The sequence below is a fragment of the Gallus gallus genome, chromosome 11, assembly GCF_016699485.2.
Source record: "Gallus gallus isolate bGalGal1 chromosome 11, bGalGal1.mat.broiler.GRCg7b, whole genome shotgun sequence".
NCBI classification, from domain to species: domain Eukaryota; kingdom Metazoa; phylum Chordata; class Aves; order Galliformes; family Phasianidae; genus Gallus; species Gallus gallus.
In genome coordinates, this window is record NC_052542.1 from 9,243,138 (window position 1) to 9,258,204 (window position 15,067).

Below are 15,067 nucleotides of genomic sequence, written 5' to 3' on the forward strand. Positions count from 1 at the left end.
AATATCTCTATATATGTATCCACATCCATTCCCTGCATGAATGACGATATACTTTACCATTCTTCAAAGAAATAAAACATTTGTAAAGCAAGGAAATGTACGGTAAGCAATATAATAAATTGGCCTTAATTCTATATCTCTGCTGCACAGGGATTGAGAGAGAAGTCTTAACCCACTTTTCTGCCTTCCCCAGCTCCTGAAGTCACTAGCACCTGGATTCTCCAATTTACAGACTGCATGCAATAGCCTTTTATAGGTCACCCACCAGCAGTACAATACCACATGTTCACAATGCTGCCTGCACCCACAATCCAATCTGCACTAGGACCTGGCAGCAGCAACTTTTTCTGCCCTTGACAGATCCAGAACAGAGCAAGGATCACACAGCAGATGACTGTAATAAGATCCTTTGTGAAAAATAATTTAAAAAAAAAAGACATATGATACAGTCAAATCATTTCAACTTTTTTTTTCTTATTTCTGGTACCTTTAATGTTTGAAAATGTAAGTGCTATATTTTAAAAGCTAAGAACAGTTGATTTATTTATATATTTTAGGGAGTACAGTTAACCTCCAGAACTAGGAATTACAACACTTACCTATACAACACAAGAAATTATATAACTATCATGTTATCTTAGAATACTAAAATTATGAGAGCTTATACCCAATAAAGATCAATATATTTTGTAGTACGTTTCCTTTCAGTGAGCATTTTAAGGGCAAATACAAATGAAAAATTAAAGTTCAGGGGTTTTTTTAGGTTTGAATTGCAATGTTAAGATGTACATACTTTTTACTTGGAAAAAATAATTAGCATCTATGTGGATAGTGTGACAGTTATTGTGCTTGCTTTTGAAACCTACTTAGATATTACTGATTCCTTGAACACTGAATTTCTTCTTTCTGAACTTAGGAAAAGATTTTATGAACCATCTTAACACGTGAAACGTCTAAAGAAAACAAGGTCTTCAATGCAAAAATGCATGTACTTTTCCCTAACTTCACCTTTATTGTTTCTTCCCCATGTCATCTAAAAATGTCTGTGCTCCCTCTGAATGCACTCAATCTTATATCTACAGCAACACTACCCACTTCACTGACAATCAGCTAGTCTATCTGTACCTCAAAAATCATGTGATTTTATCTTTTATTTCTCTTTTATTTATCTCTTTAAACTTCAGTGCAAACCTAGCCATTTTGCACATACAATTTTCTCAAACTAAATTACTCTAGTTAAATCAGTATTTTATAAGAGGACATTGGTTATAACTTAAACGGTAGGGGCTATCTTCTCTTCTTAGTACTTTAATCCTTAAGTCAGCAGCATTTAGGACAGCACTTCTGGTTAGAGCTCATTTGTACAATGCAACATCGTTATGAAAGCCTTTTATCCTCAATCATTCAACCAATCCAAATGTGGAGAACCATCTTAAAGAAACAAGCACTAATAAATCTCTTTCGTTTCCTTTTAATTCTAGGCAGATAAATGTTACACGTCCTGAGCTGAAGGCTCTCTGGACATGAAATCACTTAGTAATGACTCAAAATTTAACCTAACTCATAGACTTTCTTTTGTGTGCATAAGACAACTTTAAAAGCTCATGACCTAAAAAATAAAATACAATACATAATTAATGACGAGAGGAGCTTGTAGAACACAGAATGCATTTCATCATCTTCTACCATACACTGGAACAGTCTTAACGCCAACACAAGATCATCTTCCCAATCATAATCTGAAAAATAAGTGATGCATCAGAGCGATGCTTCCTTATTTTGAGAAGTATCTTGACTAGTTCAAGAAGAGACTGTCTTTTGAAAAAATAAGATTGTATTGCAGCATCAGCTATAATATCCTTAAGCAATTGAATCTCTAGCCAAGAAAACTTCAGAAGACTCTCAAAAATGCATGCAAATGTGGAACACGAAATGCAAAGACACATGGGGTGTCCCATCCCAAAAGGCAGGAGTCGTGCAGCAGCAATCTGACAGTGATCCCAGAGGGATAAAATTCCCTATTTCTTTCACTTTTCAAAAGGAAAAAAAATATAGACTATAGTAAGAAAACTAATTAGGGATCCAAAGAAACTACTCAATTTGTATAATTGTTATGTTGCATTTCCTCCCTAGAAGACATCTAACAGGTTAAATAGAGAAGAGGGGTATAGAAATCTTTTTTGTTGCTGTTATTCTTTTATTCAATTTACTTTTTTCTAATGTTGAACAGCTGAGAGATACAATTGAAACTGCCATTCTCTCACTTTTCAAACTTAAATATTCCACCATTTTATGTAGATAACAGAAACACCTTTTTTCCCCCCTCTGCTGAAGGTGACAAGCTATTGGTGCTGCATTTGATGGTGTCTGTGATAGTAGACTAATCTTTGCCATCAGTTAAAGTGATTGTCATTAAAATCTTTATAAGCAATTAGCATTACTATGTGAGTTCCCGTATTCCTTCTACTTACTGCAGAAAGTAGGGAAAGCCAACAGTCTAGCGAATGCTAGTGGCTTTAAATGGAATATCAATTACAGAAAAAAGGTAAACATTGTAATGGCAAAACACTGTATGTACAAGCATCCTAATGAATAGGTAACCTGATCTGTAACAAAGAAAAAATTGCCTATTGTATCTGGAAGATGGGGTAGATTTTCTTCTTCAGCACTTTTATTCATTGTGCTCCTACTATAAATAGTTCCTCTGCTCACATTTTTTTTTTTTTATATCTTGAAAGTCTGTGTTCAATTCTTAAAGCCGTGGTCATCAAATGCATGCAAAATAAAGCTAATCTTCATACAAATGCTGCCTAGGTCTTACAATTTCAAACTCTTGCAGACTAGAAGTGTAATTTTCAAATGTATCTGCAAAGCATTAAATGTTTCTTGTTCTCAATATGGAAAAGTTAGATCAAATCTGGAGGGATGGCCCTCCATTATTACAGATCAAAAAACTCCACTCATATCATTGAAAGGTATTGGCATATTATCTAAAGCTATCTTGGGTCAATTTTACATAGTTCTCCTTTGTCAAAAATATAAATTTCCTGTGAGTTTGCCTTCCTATAAGGAGGAGTTTCATCTTTTTTCCCCATTTTATCCCCTCCAGAAGACATGAATTCACCCCAAGGATGCACCTTGTGGCTATTACTAATTTTAGAATTCCACATAGGATTACAGCATAGCATATTATAATGAAAGAAATGAAGCATACAGCTCTCCATTGATTTTACACAGAAAACCAAGGTACAAAACACTGTGTTTGAGCAATAGAAAATAGGGCTCCTAGGATCTATTGCTTTATTCATATACACACACTAATATTCAAGTGCAAATTGAGAACTCCTAAATGCATTGGAGGCCTGGACTCTGTGGGTTTTATGTATGCCAAAGTTCAGGTGACTTGACTGTAAAACTGTATTTTAAAAGGGAAATCTACATATCGTTTTCTGAAAAATATTTGGATTGCTTTTTATTAAAAATAAACATGTTACTTATTGTTTAAAGCTACAGTCCATACCAATTCTGAAACAATATATAATTCGTCTGTCCCCCAAATTTCATTCACATTTATGTAGATCTTAACACAGTTATACAATCATCAGGCTAACATCACCCTCTGGATAGTAATGAGGTCCTCTCTAACCCTTTAGCTGCAATAAAGTATGCAGAAGTTAAATGCACAGATGAAAAAAATTTGTCTCAATTTTAGACTTCTGCAAAATGGTAATTTTGTACTTAAAATGTACAAGATGGATGTTCAGAAATATAGGCTGAAAGTCTAAATTATATTTGGTCATAATTTATGTAGTACAGTCCCAAAGAGATACAAAAAAGGCAGAGCATAATTTATCTGTTGAAATCAGCGATAGCTTTACTAAAACTCCCATTTATTCTATCCCCTATAGTTTTAAGCAGCCTTTGTCCTTAGGGCGCATTCTATTTAAGCTTTCCATATTGCTGTTTGATCACATATTGTAGTTTATAATTTCTCTATCATATAAAGCAAATTCAGTGCACAAAAATTATGATCTCCATGATAGCAAACACTTCATTTCTAAGATACAAAGTATCAGTGAAATTAACCAGAGTTACCACCAAACCTGAATTTATGTTCAATTCATTTAAAGTAAAACAGAAGTTTAAAAACAAAAATCTAACGTAAGTTTGATTTGACATTTGCAGTTAAAGTCTGCCATTATTTCATATAACAACAGCTTTTCCTAAACAAATTTACTGAGTACCAAAGGAACTCAAGATGTATGTCACAAATTGCCACACCAACAAAACAGGTGAAGGATTTATCCTCATTGAACCTCATGTGCTTCCTCTCTGCCCAGCTCTCCAGCCAGTCCAGGTCCCACTGAATGGCAGCACAGCCTTCATGTGTGTCAGCCACTCCTCCCAGCTTCATATCCTCAGCTTGCTGAGGGTACATTCTATCCCACCATCCAGGCCATTGATGAAGATATTGAACAAGACAGAGACAGTACTGACCCCTGAGGAATACTGCTAGCTACAGGCCTGCTATATTCTGCACTGCTGGTCACAACACTGAGCTTTGCCAGCCAGCCAGTTCTCAATCTACCTCACCGTCCACTATCTATTCCACAGTTCCTAAGCTTACTTACAAAGATGTTATGGATGACAGTGAAAAAAGCCTTGCTGAAGTCATGGTACACAACATCCACTGCTCTCCCCTCATCTACCCAGCCAGTCATGACAACACAGAAGGTTTCATTGTTGGTCAAGTATGATCTCCCCTTGCTGAACCCGTGCTGTCTGCTGCTGCTAACTTTCTTTAGTCCAACTGCTTGGAGATGACATTCAGAAAAAGCTATTCCATCACCTTTCCAAGGATGGAGGTGAGGCTGACTGGCCTATAGTTTCCCAGATCCTTCTTGCCCTTTTGAAGACTGGAGCGACAATGGCATTCCTCCAGTCCTCAGGCATCTCTCCCATTCTCCACGAACTTTCAAGGATGATAGAGAGCAGCTTAGCAATCACTTCTGCCAGCACCCTCAACACTCACAGGTGCATCCCATTGGGGCCCACAGACTTGTGTGTGCCAAGTTCACCTAGATTATCTCTGACCAGATCCTCCTCAATCAAGGAGAAGTCTTACGTTCCCCAGATTCTCCCTCTTATCTCAGGGATTCCTGAGGCGCAGTCTTAGCAGTAAAGACTAAACCAAATAAAAAGTTCAGCAACTTCATCTTCTCAGTGTCCTCTGTTACCAGGGCACCCATCTTATTCAGTAGAAGGCCCACATTTTCCCTAGTCCTCCTTTTGCTGCTGATGTACTTAAAGCCTTTCCTCTTGTCCTTGACTTCTCTTGCCAGATCTAATTCCAAGTGGGCCACAGCCTTCCATGTTGCATCCCTGCACGTGCTGACAACATTCCTATATTTCCCCCAAGTGGCCAAACCCCTTTTCTACATTTCATAGAATTTCCTCTTCCATTTGAGTTTTTCCATGAGCTCCCTGATCATCCACGTGGGTCTTCTGCCACCTTTGTCTGACTACTTAATCTTAGGGATGCACTGATCTTGAGCTTGGAAAATGTGGTGCATGAACATTAACCAACTCTCTTGGGTTCACTTACCTCCCAATGCTCTAACTCAAGCAAGTCTAACCTACGGCCTATGGGCTGCATTCAGCCCAGGAGAGTTAGTAATTAGCTCCACCCTGATCAGTCACATTAGTATGCTCCTTAACTCTCACCTATAAGCTCTCCAAGTTTTCATCACTCATCCCTAAGCAGAGCTTGAAAATTTTCAGTTGTTGTCCCACACAAAGACAAACTCTGCCACCTCTCTTTGCTGCTCTGCCTTTCTTAAAAAGTATATAGCCATCCATGACACCATTTCAGTCATGTGAGCTGCCCCATCATGTCTCCAAGACTAAATAGAGATCATAGCCCTGTGAGTGCACAAAGATCTCTAATACTTTCTGTTTATTCCCCATCCTGCAAGCATTGGTGTACAGGCCCTTCATAGAAGAGAAGAAAGCAGAGGATGCAGGCTTCCCTAGAGGGATGCAAGAGAATCCCCCATAGCTACACACACCTTTGAGGTGGCTGGCCTTCTGGGTCATGTCATGGGAGGCAGCTAAGGAGCATGTGTCACTGCTCGGGTTGGCCTGGCTTATCCTGCAGTCAGTTGCAATAGCACAAGCACTGCCATTTCAGATCACACCTCCCAAGTCCTACTGTTTAAAGGTTTTTGTCTGTTTTTCCTATTACTGTTGGTTTGGGGAATATCAAAAAACACATGCAGCTTACTTTCAACTGAAATTATAAAATCAATTTCATTTGCTATAGGTAAACAAAAAAATGAAAGCAAACTGAATTGTTTTAAATTTGCAGTTAAACAATATTGCAAAACACCCAGAGAAAATTATTTTCCTTTGGAGATCTTTCAGCCAAGAATTTGAAGTCAGTTTTGCTGTATGCATCAGTACCTGGTACTATCCTTGACCAAAGCTGAGAATAACCTCAATCTTCCCATCACCCTCGATTTGCTGGGAGTTTCCAGCCATCTTGACACAAGATGAATTGGCTTCAGTTCTTCAAAGTCTTCCATGTTACCAAGCTGAAAAACAGAAATGTGCTATATGTGACATGAACCCTTCAGTGACTGCAGAACACCAGCTACTGCAAAAAACCGCAGCACATCTGTGCAAAGTTATAAACAGAATGCTAAATAGGTTGTTTCTGGTCATCAGATGATCCAGTTTTCAAAGAAGGTACATTTAATTCTTTACCTCAGAAAGTTGGACTAGAGGTCTCCTGAGGTCCTTTCCAGCCTGAAATTTGCTATGCGCCCAATATGTCAATAATGTGACCACTGTCCCACGTACGCCTATATGTGTACCTTGATACCAAAGCATGCCTATCACGAGTTAGCTGCACCTGACAGAGAAGCACTGAAATGTTTTTTCTGAGAGAACACTCCTACTGTTTACAGCCTCCTCTCCCTCATTTAAATGAGGCATGTCATCATTATACATCCAGATTACAAACTTCTTCACCCAAACTTCTGTCTAAATCAAAAACGTCTTGCTTTCCTGCCACTGACAGCTAACATCAAGTAGCACTAAAAGGATCTCTGAAACTACAGAAGGTAAAATGAAAAAAAAAAAAAACCCAAAACCATAAAACAGGTTCAAATAAAAACATCTGAGCATGCAACTTGTGTTCAGTTTTGACTTCATGCAGATATTAAGGAAGAAATATAATGGGAATGTACAAAGTTCTCTTCTCTCGGGCTTCCCTACCCAGATTCCAGTTGGCAAGGCAAGTTTGCCTTCATAGCTATATCAGAAGTTACTAACTCTTACTTCCTCATACTCGCTTTAACTTCATTTAGATCAACTCAAAGCTGCCATTCATATGGACAAGAACCTCACTCAGTCTGGTAATGGATTAAGATAGGAATGTTTCCTGCAACATAACTTACAATGAAAATTCATTGGAAAGACATTCACTCAGTGTTTACCTGCACAACACTGCATTCTCTTTATGAAATTGGACTAAGAAATGTAATAGGAAAGTCTCCAGATTACAGTGTCTAAAACCTAATTTCATTGACTTAAACGCCTTTTTATTTTCAGATTTAAAGCCTATTTCCTAAGCATCCCATGGAATTAGCTTATCTTGCCTCAAGAAACAATACAAATAAATCAATGAGTAAGCTATGTCCACCCTTAAGACCTTCTCCTGCTTATTCATTTTAATCAAATTTCCCATATTCTTTGACTTTCTTTTCTTCATTGCCTTGAGCTATGCATTGCATCTACAGATGACATACAAATGTTAATTTTGTTCAAATTCAAACACAACACAGAAGAGCTCATTTTAAAGACTACTTTGCAAACATCACACTTAAAATGAAAGAACTGAATTAAACAGACAAAAGAAAGGAAAAAAATAAAACATTCAAAGTGGATCCCATCTCAGCTCTGTCAACTGATCTTTAGCCTCTTCAGGGCTAAAATACTGGCTTCTTTCCTTGAAACTAATAGACACATACGCTATTAAAATATATATAGAAAGAAAAACTTCTTTAAAAATAAGCCAATCATGAAGCATCCAAAGAACCAATGATAGTCAACTTCATTCATAGTAACTAAGGGTAATCCCTGCAACAGCAGACAGACAGCATCTGTGCAGCAGTTAACGATGGGTTTTATTCTTTTGTCATTTTTAATATTTTATTAAATTGCTGTTCTAACTTCTCTTTTAAAAAATTGCCAAGTGTGAAAATAGCCATTCTTTTGTAGAAAAGAAGTAGCATAGTTACATTTTGCCTTAGTCATAAAAGAAACAGCATTCCACATTGACTTCACAATAAAAAGCTCTTTTTTTTTTTTTTTTTTTTTCTTTTTTTGAGAACTTTCATTTGGATGCATGAATGCCAATAGTTCCCAGTTACTAGTCCAAACATAATATCATTTTGTTCTTCATTTAACCAGAGACCTCCTGCTGGGTCTTGTTGCTCTTGTCAGATTTGCAGCTACATACCGGCTCATCATATGGAAATCATATGGCACATTAACACATTGGTAGCAAGGCTCCGCTTTTAAACAACTACAGAACTACAGAATATTCTGAGTGGGATTGGAACCACAAGGATCATCAAGTCCAACTCCTGGCTTCACAGAGGACCACCTTAAATTCAAATCCTTTGTCTGAGAATGTTGTCTAAACACCCTGTGCATCCCGTTCCATGCCCACCGCCCTCTGGTGCAGACTATTTCCCTGACCCCCAGCTGCTCCTCCCCTGACAAAGCTCCATGGTCCTCACCAGCTCATGCTCAGAATCATCATGTTAACAAATGAAACAAGTTCTAACATGACCATTACCATCCAGGACAAAATAAAGTTCCTCCAGAACTTACAGTGTGCTGTAGTTTAACCTGATGAAATAAGGTCCTGCATTTAATACCCTAAATTAAATCTGCTGAGGATGGGACACCCCTACAGATCAACTCTAACACTTTCCATAAATAAGCATGTTATTCAGAGAAGCCTCTTATCACCTCATCTCCTCTACACTGCCAAATAATTACATCTGTTTGCTTGAAGACAATTGACTGAACTTTCTTCTACACTGTTCTTTGACTTTTTCTAGAGACTTTTTCTGACAAAGCAATTCATAGAAAACATATCTATCCTTTCAAAACACATGTGCAGGTCCCCCCAAGTGAGCTTCTAACTATATTAAAAGGGTATTGTCAGAGCAATGAATTCTGCCAAAGTGTGTATTACTTTCGTATTTGTGCATTCTTGATGCCTCAAGGCACAAATTCTTTTGCTTTTTCTTTCAAAATAGCAATGCTATTCCACCAGTGACCACAAAAGTGAATCTATTGTGGCTTCCTGTCAATCCACTTTTACAAGTAGGTAAAACAAAGATCAAAAAAAATCTCTCTATTAATTCACTTCATACCCACTCTGTAATATTGTCACCAGGAAGCAAGGTATTATCGAGATGAAAAAGCTTTCTTGCAAGTCACAGAGGTACTTGTCATAACTGGAAGTGTGATCATCATAAATTAAGTATCAGTAATCATAGCTTTCTTTTTAATGAGTTTTGACTAACACCAGTTTCAAAAGCAATCTTCATGCGTATTCAATGGTTGACTGCATTGTTGGGTATGTGAGAAGAAAAATCGGAAGTGTGATTGCAAGGGGGGAGAAAATTACAAGCATATTTAGAACTGATCCTGAAACACCAGACTTGTTTCATACCGCTTATCATAGCCTATCTTTTAACCCTGAACATATTAAGTATCACTTCCTTCCTCCAGAGACTTGAAGATCTAGGGTTAACAGCCTTCTGTTTTAAAAATTCATTGAGGTGCAAACAAATTGTATTGCTTCCAATGCATATGCATCGCAACAAGCCAAGGGAAAAAAAAACCTTACCCCCTACAGGATACTTGGCAATTAACTCCAGCTATGTCAGCAATTTTTTGAAAAATTTCCTAAACATGAGGAAATCTCATCTTCACCGTATGAAAGACAAAGCTACTGCAGTGACTCTTCCATGCATTACAATGTGTGTGTCTTACTTCTTAACCAAGCCGCTAATCACGCAAATTATTGCAACTAATTACATCTGAAGGTCTAATTAATTCTTTCAGTACCACATCATTTAGTACGCATTCACAACACAGCACCTGTTTTGAAAATCCTTGCAGTTAATTTGTTTATAAACAAACACTATTTGCATAAAATGTTTAATGAATGGTTTAACACTTAGTACAATACTCCAGCTTTGTCTTAGTAGATTTGAGGTCATCGAAGGCCACAATAAATTAATTTTAAACTATACAAATTAATTTAAATAGTATGTGCGAATTTCTCATTAATAAAGAAAACATATCTAACATGTTAATTAATATCTCTATAGCAGGCCAATTACTGTCTGTACAAGTGCATCTTACAGTCAAACCCAAAAGATTTTACAGGGTTCTAGTTTAGTGGAGCAAAATATTCCAAATCAGGAGACATGACCACATCACGGTGGCATTCAAAGATCACTTTCTGAAGTCAGAGAACTTTTGCTTTTTTAAACATGGCAAGACATTAGCATACTTGATCAATATTTTTTTATCAGGTATTTTAAAATCGAGAGAATAGAAAACTCATAGCTAATATATCACTTCTGTATTGAACAAAGCAGTAAAATCAACTGATTTAACTGTACTTTCTCTTTATTGCATTTTCCTTATGCTGGGTACTGTTTCTATCTTGTCTTATAAATAAATAATAATATTTTATGTCATTATATGTTCCCTAATAATCAGCATTCTGATTAGAGGATGGCAGGTTTTGTTGCATAGGAATCTGACCCAAATGTTAAAATTCTCCACATAAAATAATGTCTTGATCTGCTTCTTACAGAAGCAAAGAACATTATTTCTTACTGCCAAACATATTCTTTGTATGAACTATCATTGAAATACATTTATAGTCCCAAAGTTTGTTTCTGATTTGCAAGCATTTTCACATTTGATAAGCACCTGCTGTAAATTTACATTCACTCATGAACTATTCTTATGATAGGAAGCTAAGAATTGTAAAATATATTTATATCCTTACCCTAGTGTTGTGTTGCCCCTTAACGCACGTTTCGATGAATTCGCATCATGGTACTACATAGCACTACGTACTACAGTATCTGTTTCAATAGTGCAAATATGGAACAGGGGAATTAAAACCACTGCTCATTTTCCTTTGAATGTGAAATTTACTGCAGCTGTAACTACGCACACACCTTAACAAAATCACTCAGTGAGACCAATAACCTGCATTTGCTTCCAAAAACAGTGAAAAGTATAGATAATCTAAACTTTTCACAGCAGACTGTGCTATTTCTGAGATAGTTATTTGCCAACAAGGTTCAAAATTAAAACTGGAGGAGTGACTCAGGTTATCACAGTGTGAGGAACCTCTATGGATACATCCCAATCAGAAAACACAAAGTTATAGCATACGTTCCTACTCTAACATTTGCCATGTTGGAATAATTCTAATTTGTTTCATCTTTTTTTTTTTTTTTTCCCAAAACAGATTCTTTCACATTTCTCACTTTTTAAAAGTTTTCCTAATCTGCAGTTTTTAAAACTGTTTTAAAGATATGACTAAGAGATAGGACTTCTTCCAGCTTCTAAGAAATACAAAATATTCTGCATGCTGACACCAACGCCAACCATTACTCACCGCCCAAGCCATCTCACTCAGATCAGAACTTAAAGTGATGTAAACTAGTGGTGTCAAAGGAACGAGAATAAGTTATACCAAAGAGAATCTGGTCTATCTGATTAATGTTCTGCTAAAGTGCTTCTCAATCCTATCCATTCTCTCCTCATGCCTCACACAGTGCAGATAGCTTCATTCAATTTAGTATGAGTTACTTTTAAGAACAACATATCAAATATGCCAAGCATAAGATCAGTTTTGATATGAACTTCTAAGAAAAAAATCTGAAGCTTTTACTTTCAGATTATACACTTACCTCCCCTTACAGTACATCAGTTATGATTCACAGAAGCATTTTACAAAAGAGATTATATGAATTTCCTTTAAAAATTATCAAAACTTGTTAATATTCCTGCTTCCTCCTTTCACTGCATGCAGACAAACTTTTTTGTGTCACACTGCCGCCCCATAAAATGACCCATTTTAGTAACACCTGCATAGCAATTAATTACATCTAAAATCTTTATATCCTATATAACTTTATATTGCACATAACTATGTGTGCACGAGCCTGAGAGAAGGAAAGAGCTTGAAAATCACATGCAATTGTTGGCAAAATACCGAAGGGAGATAAATTTGTTGTTTTAAATGAAGAGCTGATGGGGTTTTTTTGTTTGCTAATTAAGAAATACATTTTTGTCTACACAGCTTGGTTATATTCTGATCCACTCTTGTAAGAGTTAAAGAACCTTGAGGATTTTACATAAACAAGACAGAGCTTTACAGTCAAAGATAAGTTGTTCAGGCAGCTGCTGAAGAAAACAAGGCTGCAGCTAAACTACAAACAGTGTTAGTGCTGTGTCTAACTTAATAAGTTATTTGAAACATCCCATGCACTGATGTCCAAACTATTCCAAACAAGTCCTCCTTTTCTCTCCTCCCTCAGCAACGGTGCCTCTGAGCCCCACAGACGGCTCTCCTAACATTAAGAATCACCAGCATTTCCCAAATAAAGGAGATCACCATGTGAAAAATTATCCTTTAAAATGGAGTTTAATTTGCATATAAGGAAGAGGAGATTTATGATGAGCAACACAGCGCAGCACTGCATCTGCCTAGTATCAGTCGTAATTTAGATTGTTTGTGACCGATCTTAAATTCTAAAGCATGGAGAAGATGAAGTGCTCTGTTGCTGTGTTATTGTCAGGAGTCTAAGACTTACCAGAGATTTATTAGTAATCTTATCACAAACATGTCTCAAGTTTTTGCTTTTAATATGTGCCAAGCTCCTCTGAGGAATTTTCCTCACTGCAATTATATTTCTCAATGCATGCATTCTGAAGCTTAGTTGATTTCCTTCCCAAAATAAAGCGACCTATCATTACACTACAGTAGCTCCGCTACATTTTTCCTCTGCTACTTAATAATCAATGTATTCATCATTAAAATCTGAGCCCTGAAGCAATGGTTTTTAGCATATTCTAATGACTAGCGACTTGCAAATTACATTGACCTTTCATGTACATTCTGTAAGCACCTTGTTCTAATGTGTACTGTATTTATAGTTTGCCAATACAAACTAGCCAAAGATTGGATAATTACTGTAATCTATTAGCTCGATTGCTTTCCCTGCTCATTTGTAGCATGTGCCATATAGACCATTTTCAAAAGCTGGCCTATCTTTCATCTCTTGCAAGCCCAGGAAGTAAGAAATACTTCATCTTCACAACATATACACTTACTAATATATGAAGAACACCCCATCTCAGCTCAAGGATATTTCAGGAATAAAGAATCTTCTTTACTATTAGTGTCATAACGCTATTTGTGACTGACAAAAAACACGACTCACAGAGTGTAAACTTTACTTGAAGAATGTCAGGCCAAGTTCCATTTTCTACCCGTTACCCTGACTTCCAAACAGCATTTAATAGGAATTGCTTGCTTCTTTTCTTAGAAAGAAAGATAAAAAGACACCTCTCTTAAAGCACAGAACTTTTTTTTTTTTTAAGCTTACAAGTGATTGTTTCAAGGAAAGCTTTAAACACTTCTTACAAAAGCATGCTGTTGTGACTTTACAAAGATAAGGAATACTACATGGAAGTATCAGCTCAAGTCTCTTTCTGTTCTTCCCGTTGACAGTCTATTTCAAGGCAGTTATGGATAGATAACATTACAGACACTGGTAATTAAAACAACACTAATTTTGTCTCAGTGGCTGCGCTTTGTTGTTTGAAATCATCTATCATGGCCTTCATGCTTCACACAATGAGAAGACATTTGTCTAGTCACATTCTGCTTGGTCAACACTCTTGCTAATAACCCAGCATACCTGGATGCTACTTCATGGTTAAAGAAATAGTACTTTTAGTTTGTAAAAAAAATAACAAATTTAACAAATACTCTGCTTTGAATTTTTAGAGAGAAATCCATCATTTGTTACTCTTTTTCAAAAATTATATGCATGTCTTTTCTTAAAGTGCTTAAAGGAGAACAGAAATAAAAATCTTTTCTTCATATTTTAGTTGAGATAGTATCAGCTTAGCACAGAAGCCTCTATCAAAAGCAGGAAAAAAAGAAAGATAAATCGATACATCAACGCACATTCCAAAACAAAATAAATGCTTGAGATGTCTGGCCACAAACGCTACCTAATATTTTGTATGCATTAGTTTAATTGATTTATGGACACTAAACTTTTCTTCAAAGTACTTTCTAATATTATTAAACAACTTATTTTAGTATTAAGAATTACAGCAAACAGATGTTTTAATACTGACAATTAAAAAAAAGCAGAAAAAGCTCATATTTCAACAGGGAGGGTAAAAGAATCAGACATTACTTGAAGATGGAATGAAAAGCTGTAATGAAGTAAATTGAAGACCTGAGTGAGATTTCAAAGAGATCTTACTGCGTGGCACAAACAAGACAAACAGGCAAGAACTTTTAAACACAAAACTGAATTCAGCAAGGGCACAAAAACAAGGAACTGCTGTCTTACCAAATAGGACTGGTATTAGAAGATTACCAAATGCAGAAGTGAGCTCAAACCTGCAAAGCTTTAGAGAAATCAGTGCACAGGCTGAGTACTTCCTCCTCAGCAATTAGTGCAGCCTGGTGTAAAGCTGCTATCATTGCCTAATTGCAGAGAATGACCTCAAAACCTTCTTCATAAATGAAAAATAGAAAGGAAAACACTGAGTTTATATAAAAGCAATTTCAAAGTGTATACATGTAGTTTTAAACATGAGGTGAAAACACACCAGCCCTGTTATTCCTTTTCCTCTCTGTCTCTCTCTCTCCCCAGGATGGTGACATAAGTAGAAATACAAACAGATGGAACTTCAACTTTACACA

General features: G+C 36.5%; 1 long non-coding RNA gene across 1 annotated transcript in view; it reads right to left on the bottom strand.

Moving 5' to 3' along the window:
* Positions 1 to 14,825, bottom strand: part of LOC107054298 — an 80,595-nt gene extending 65,770 nt beyond the window's left edge. Inside the window, exons 1-2 of the long non-coding RNA XR_001468446.4 lie at positions 14,712 to 14,825; positions 6,463 to 6,593 (exon numbers count right to left, since the gene is read on the bottom strand). This is a non-coding gene — a long non-coding RNA (uncharacterized LOC107054298). The remainder of the gene's footprint in view (positions 1 to 6,462; positions 6,594 to 14,711) is intronic.
* Between the last annotated feature and the right edge of the window lie 242 nt (positions 14,826 to 15,067).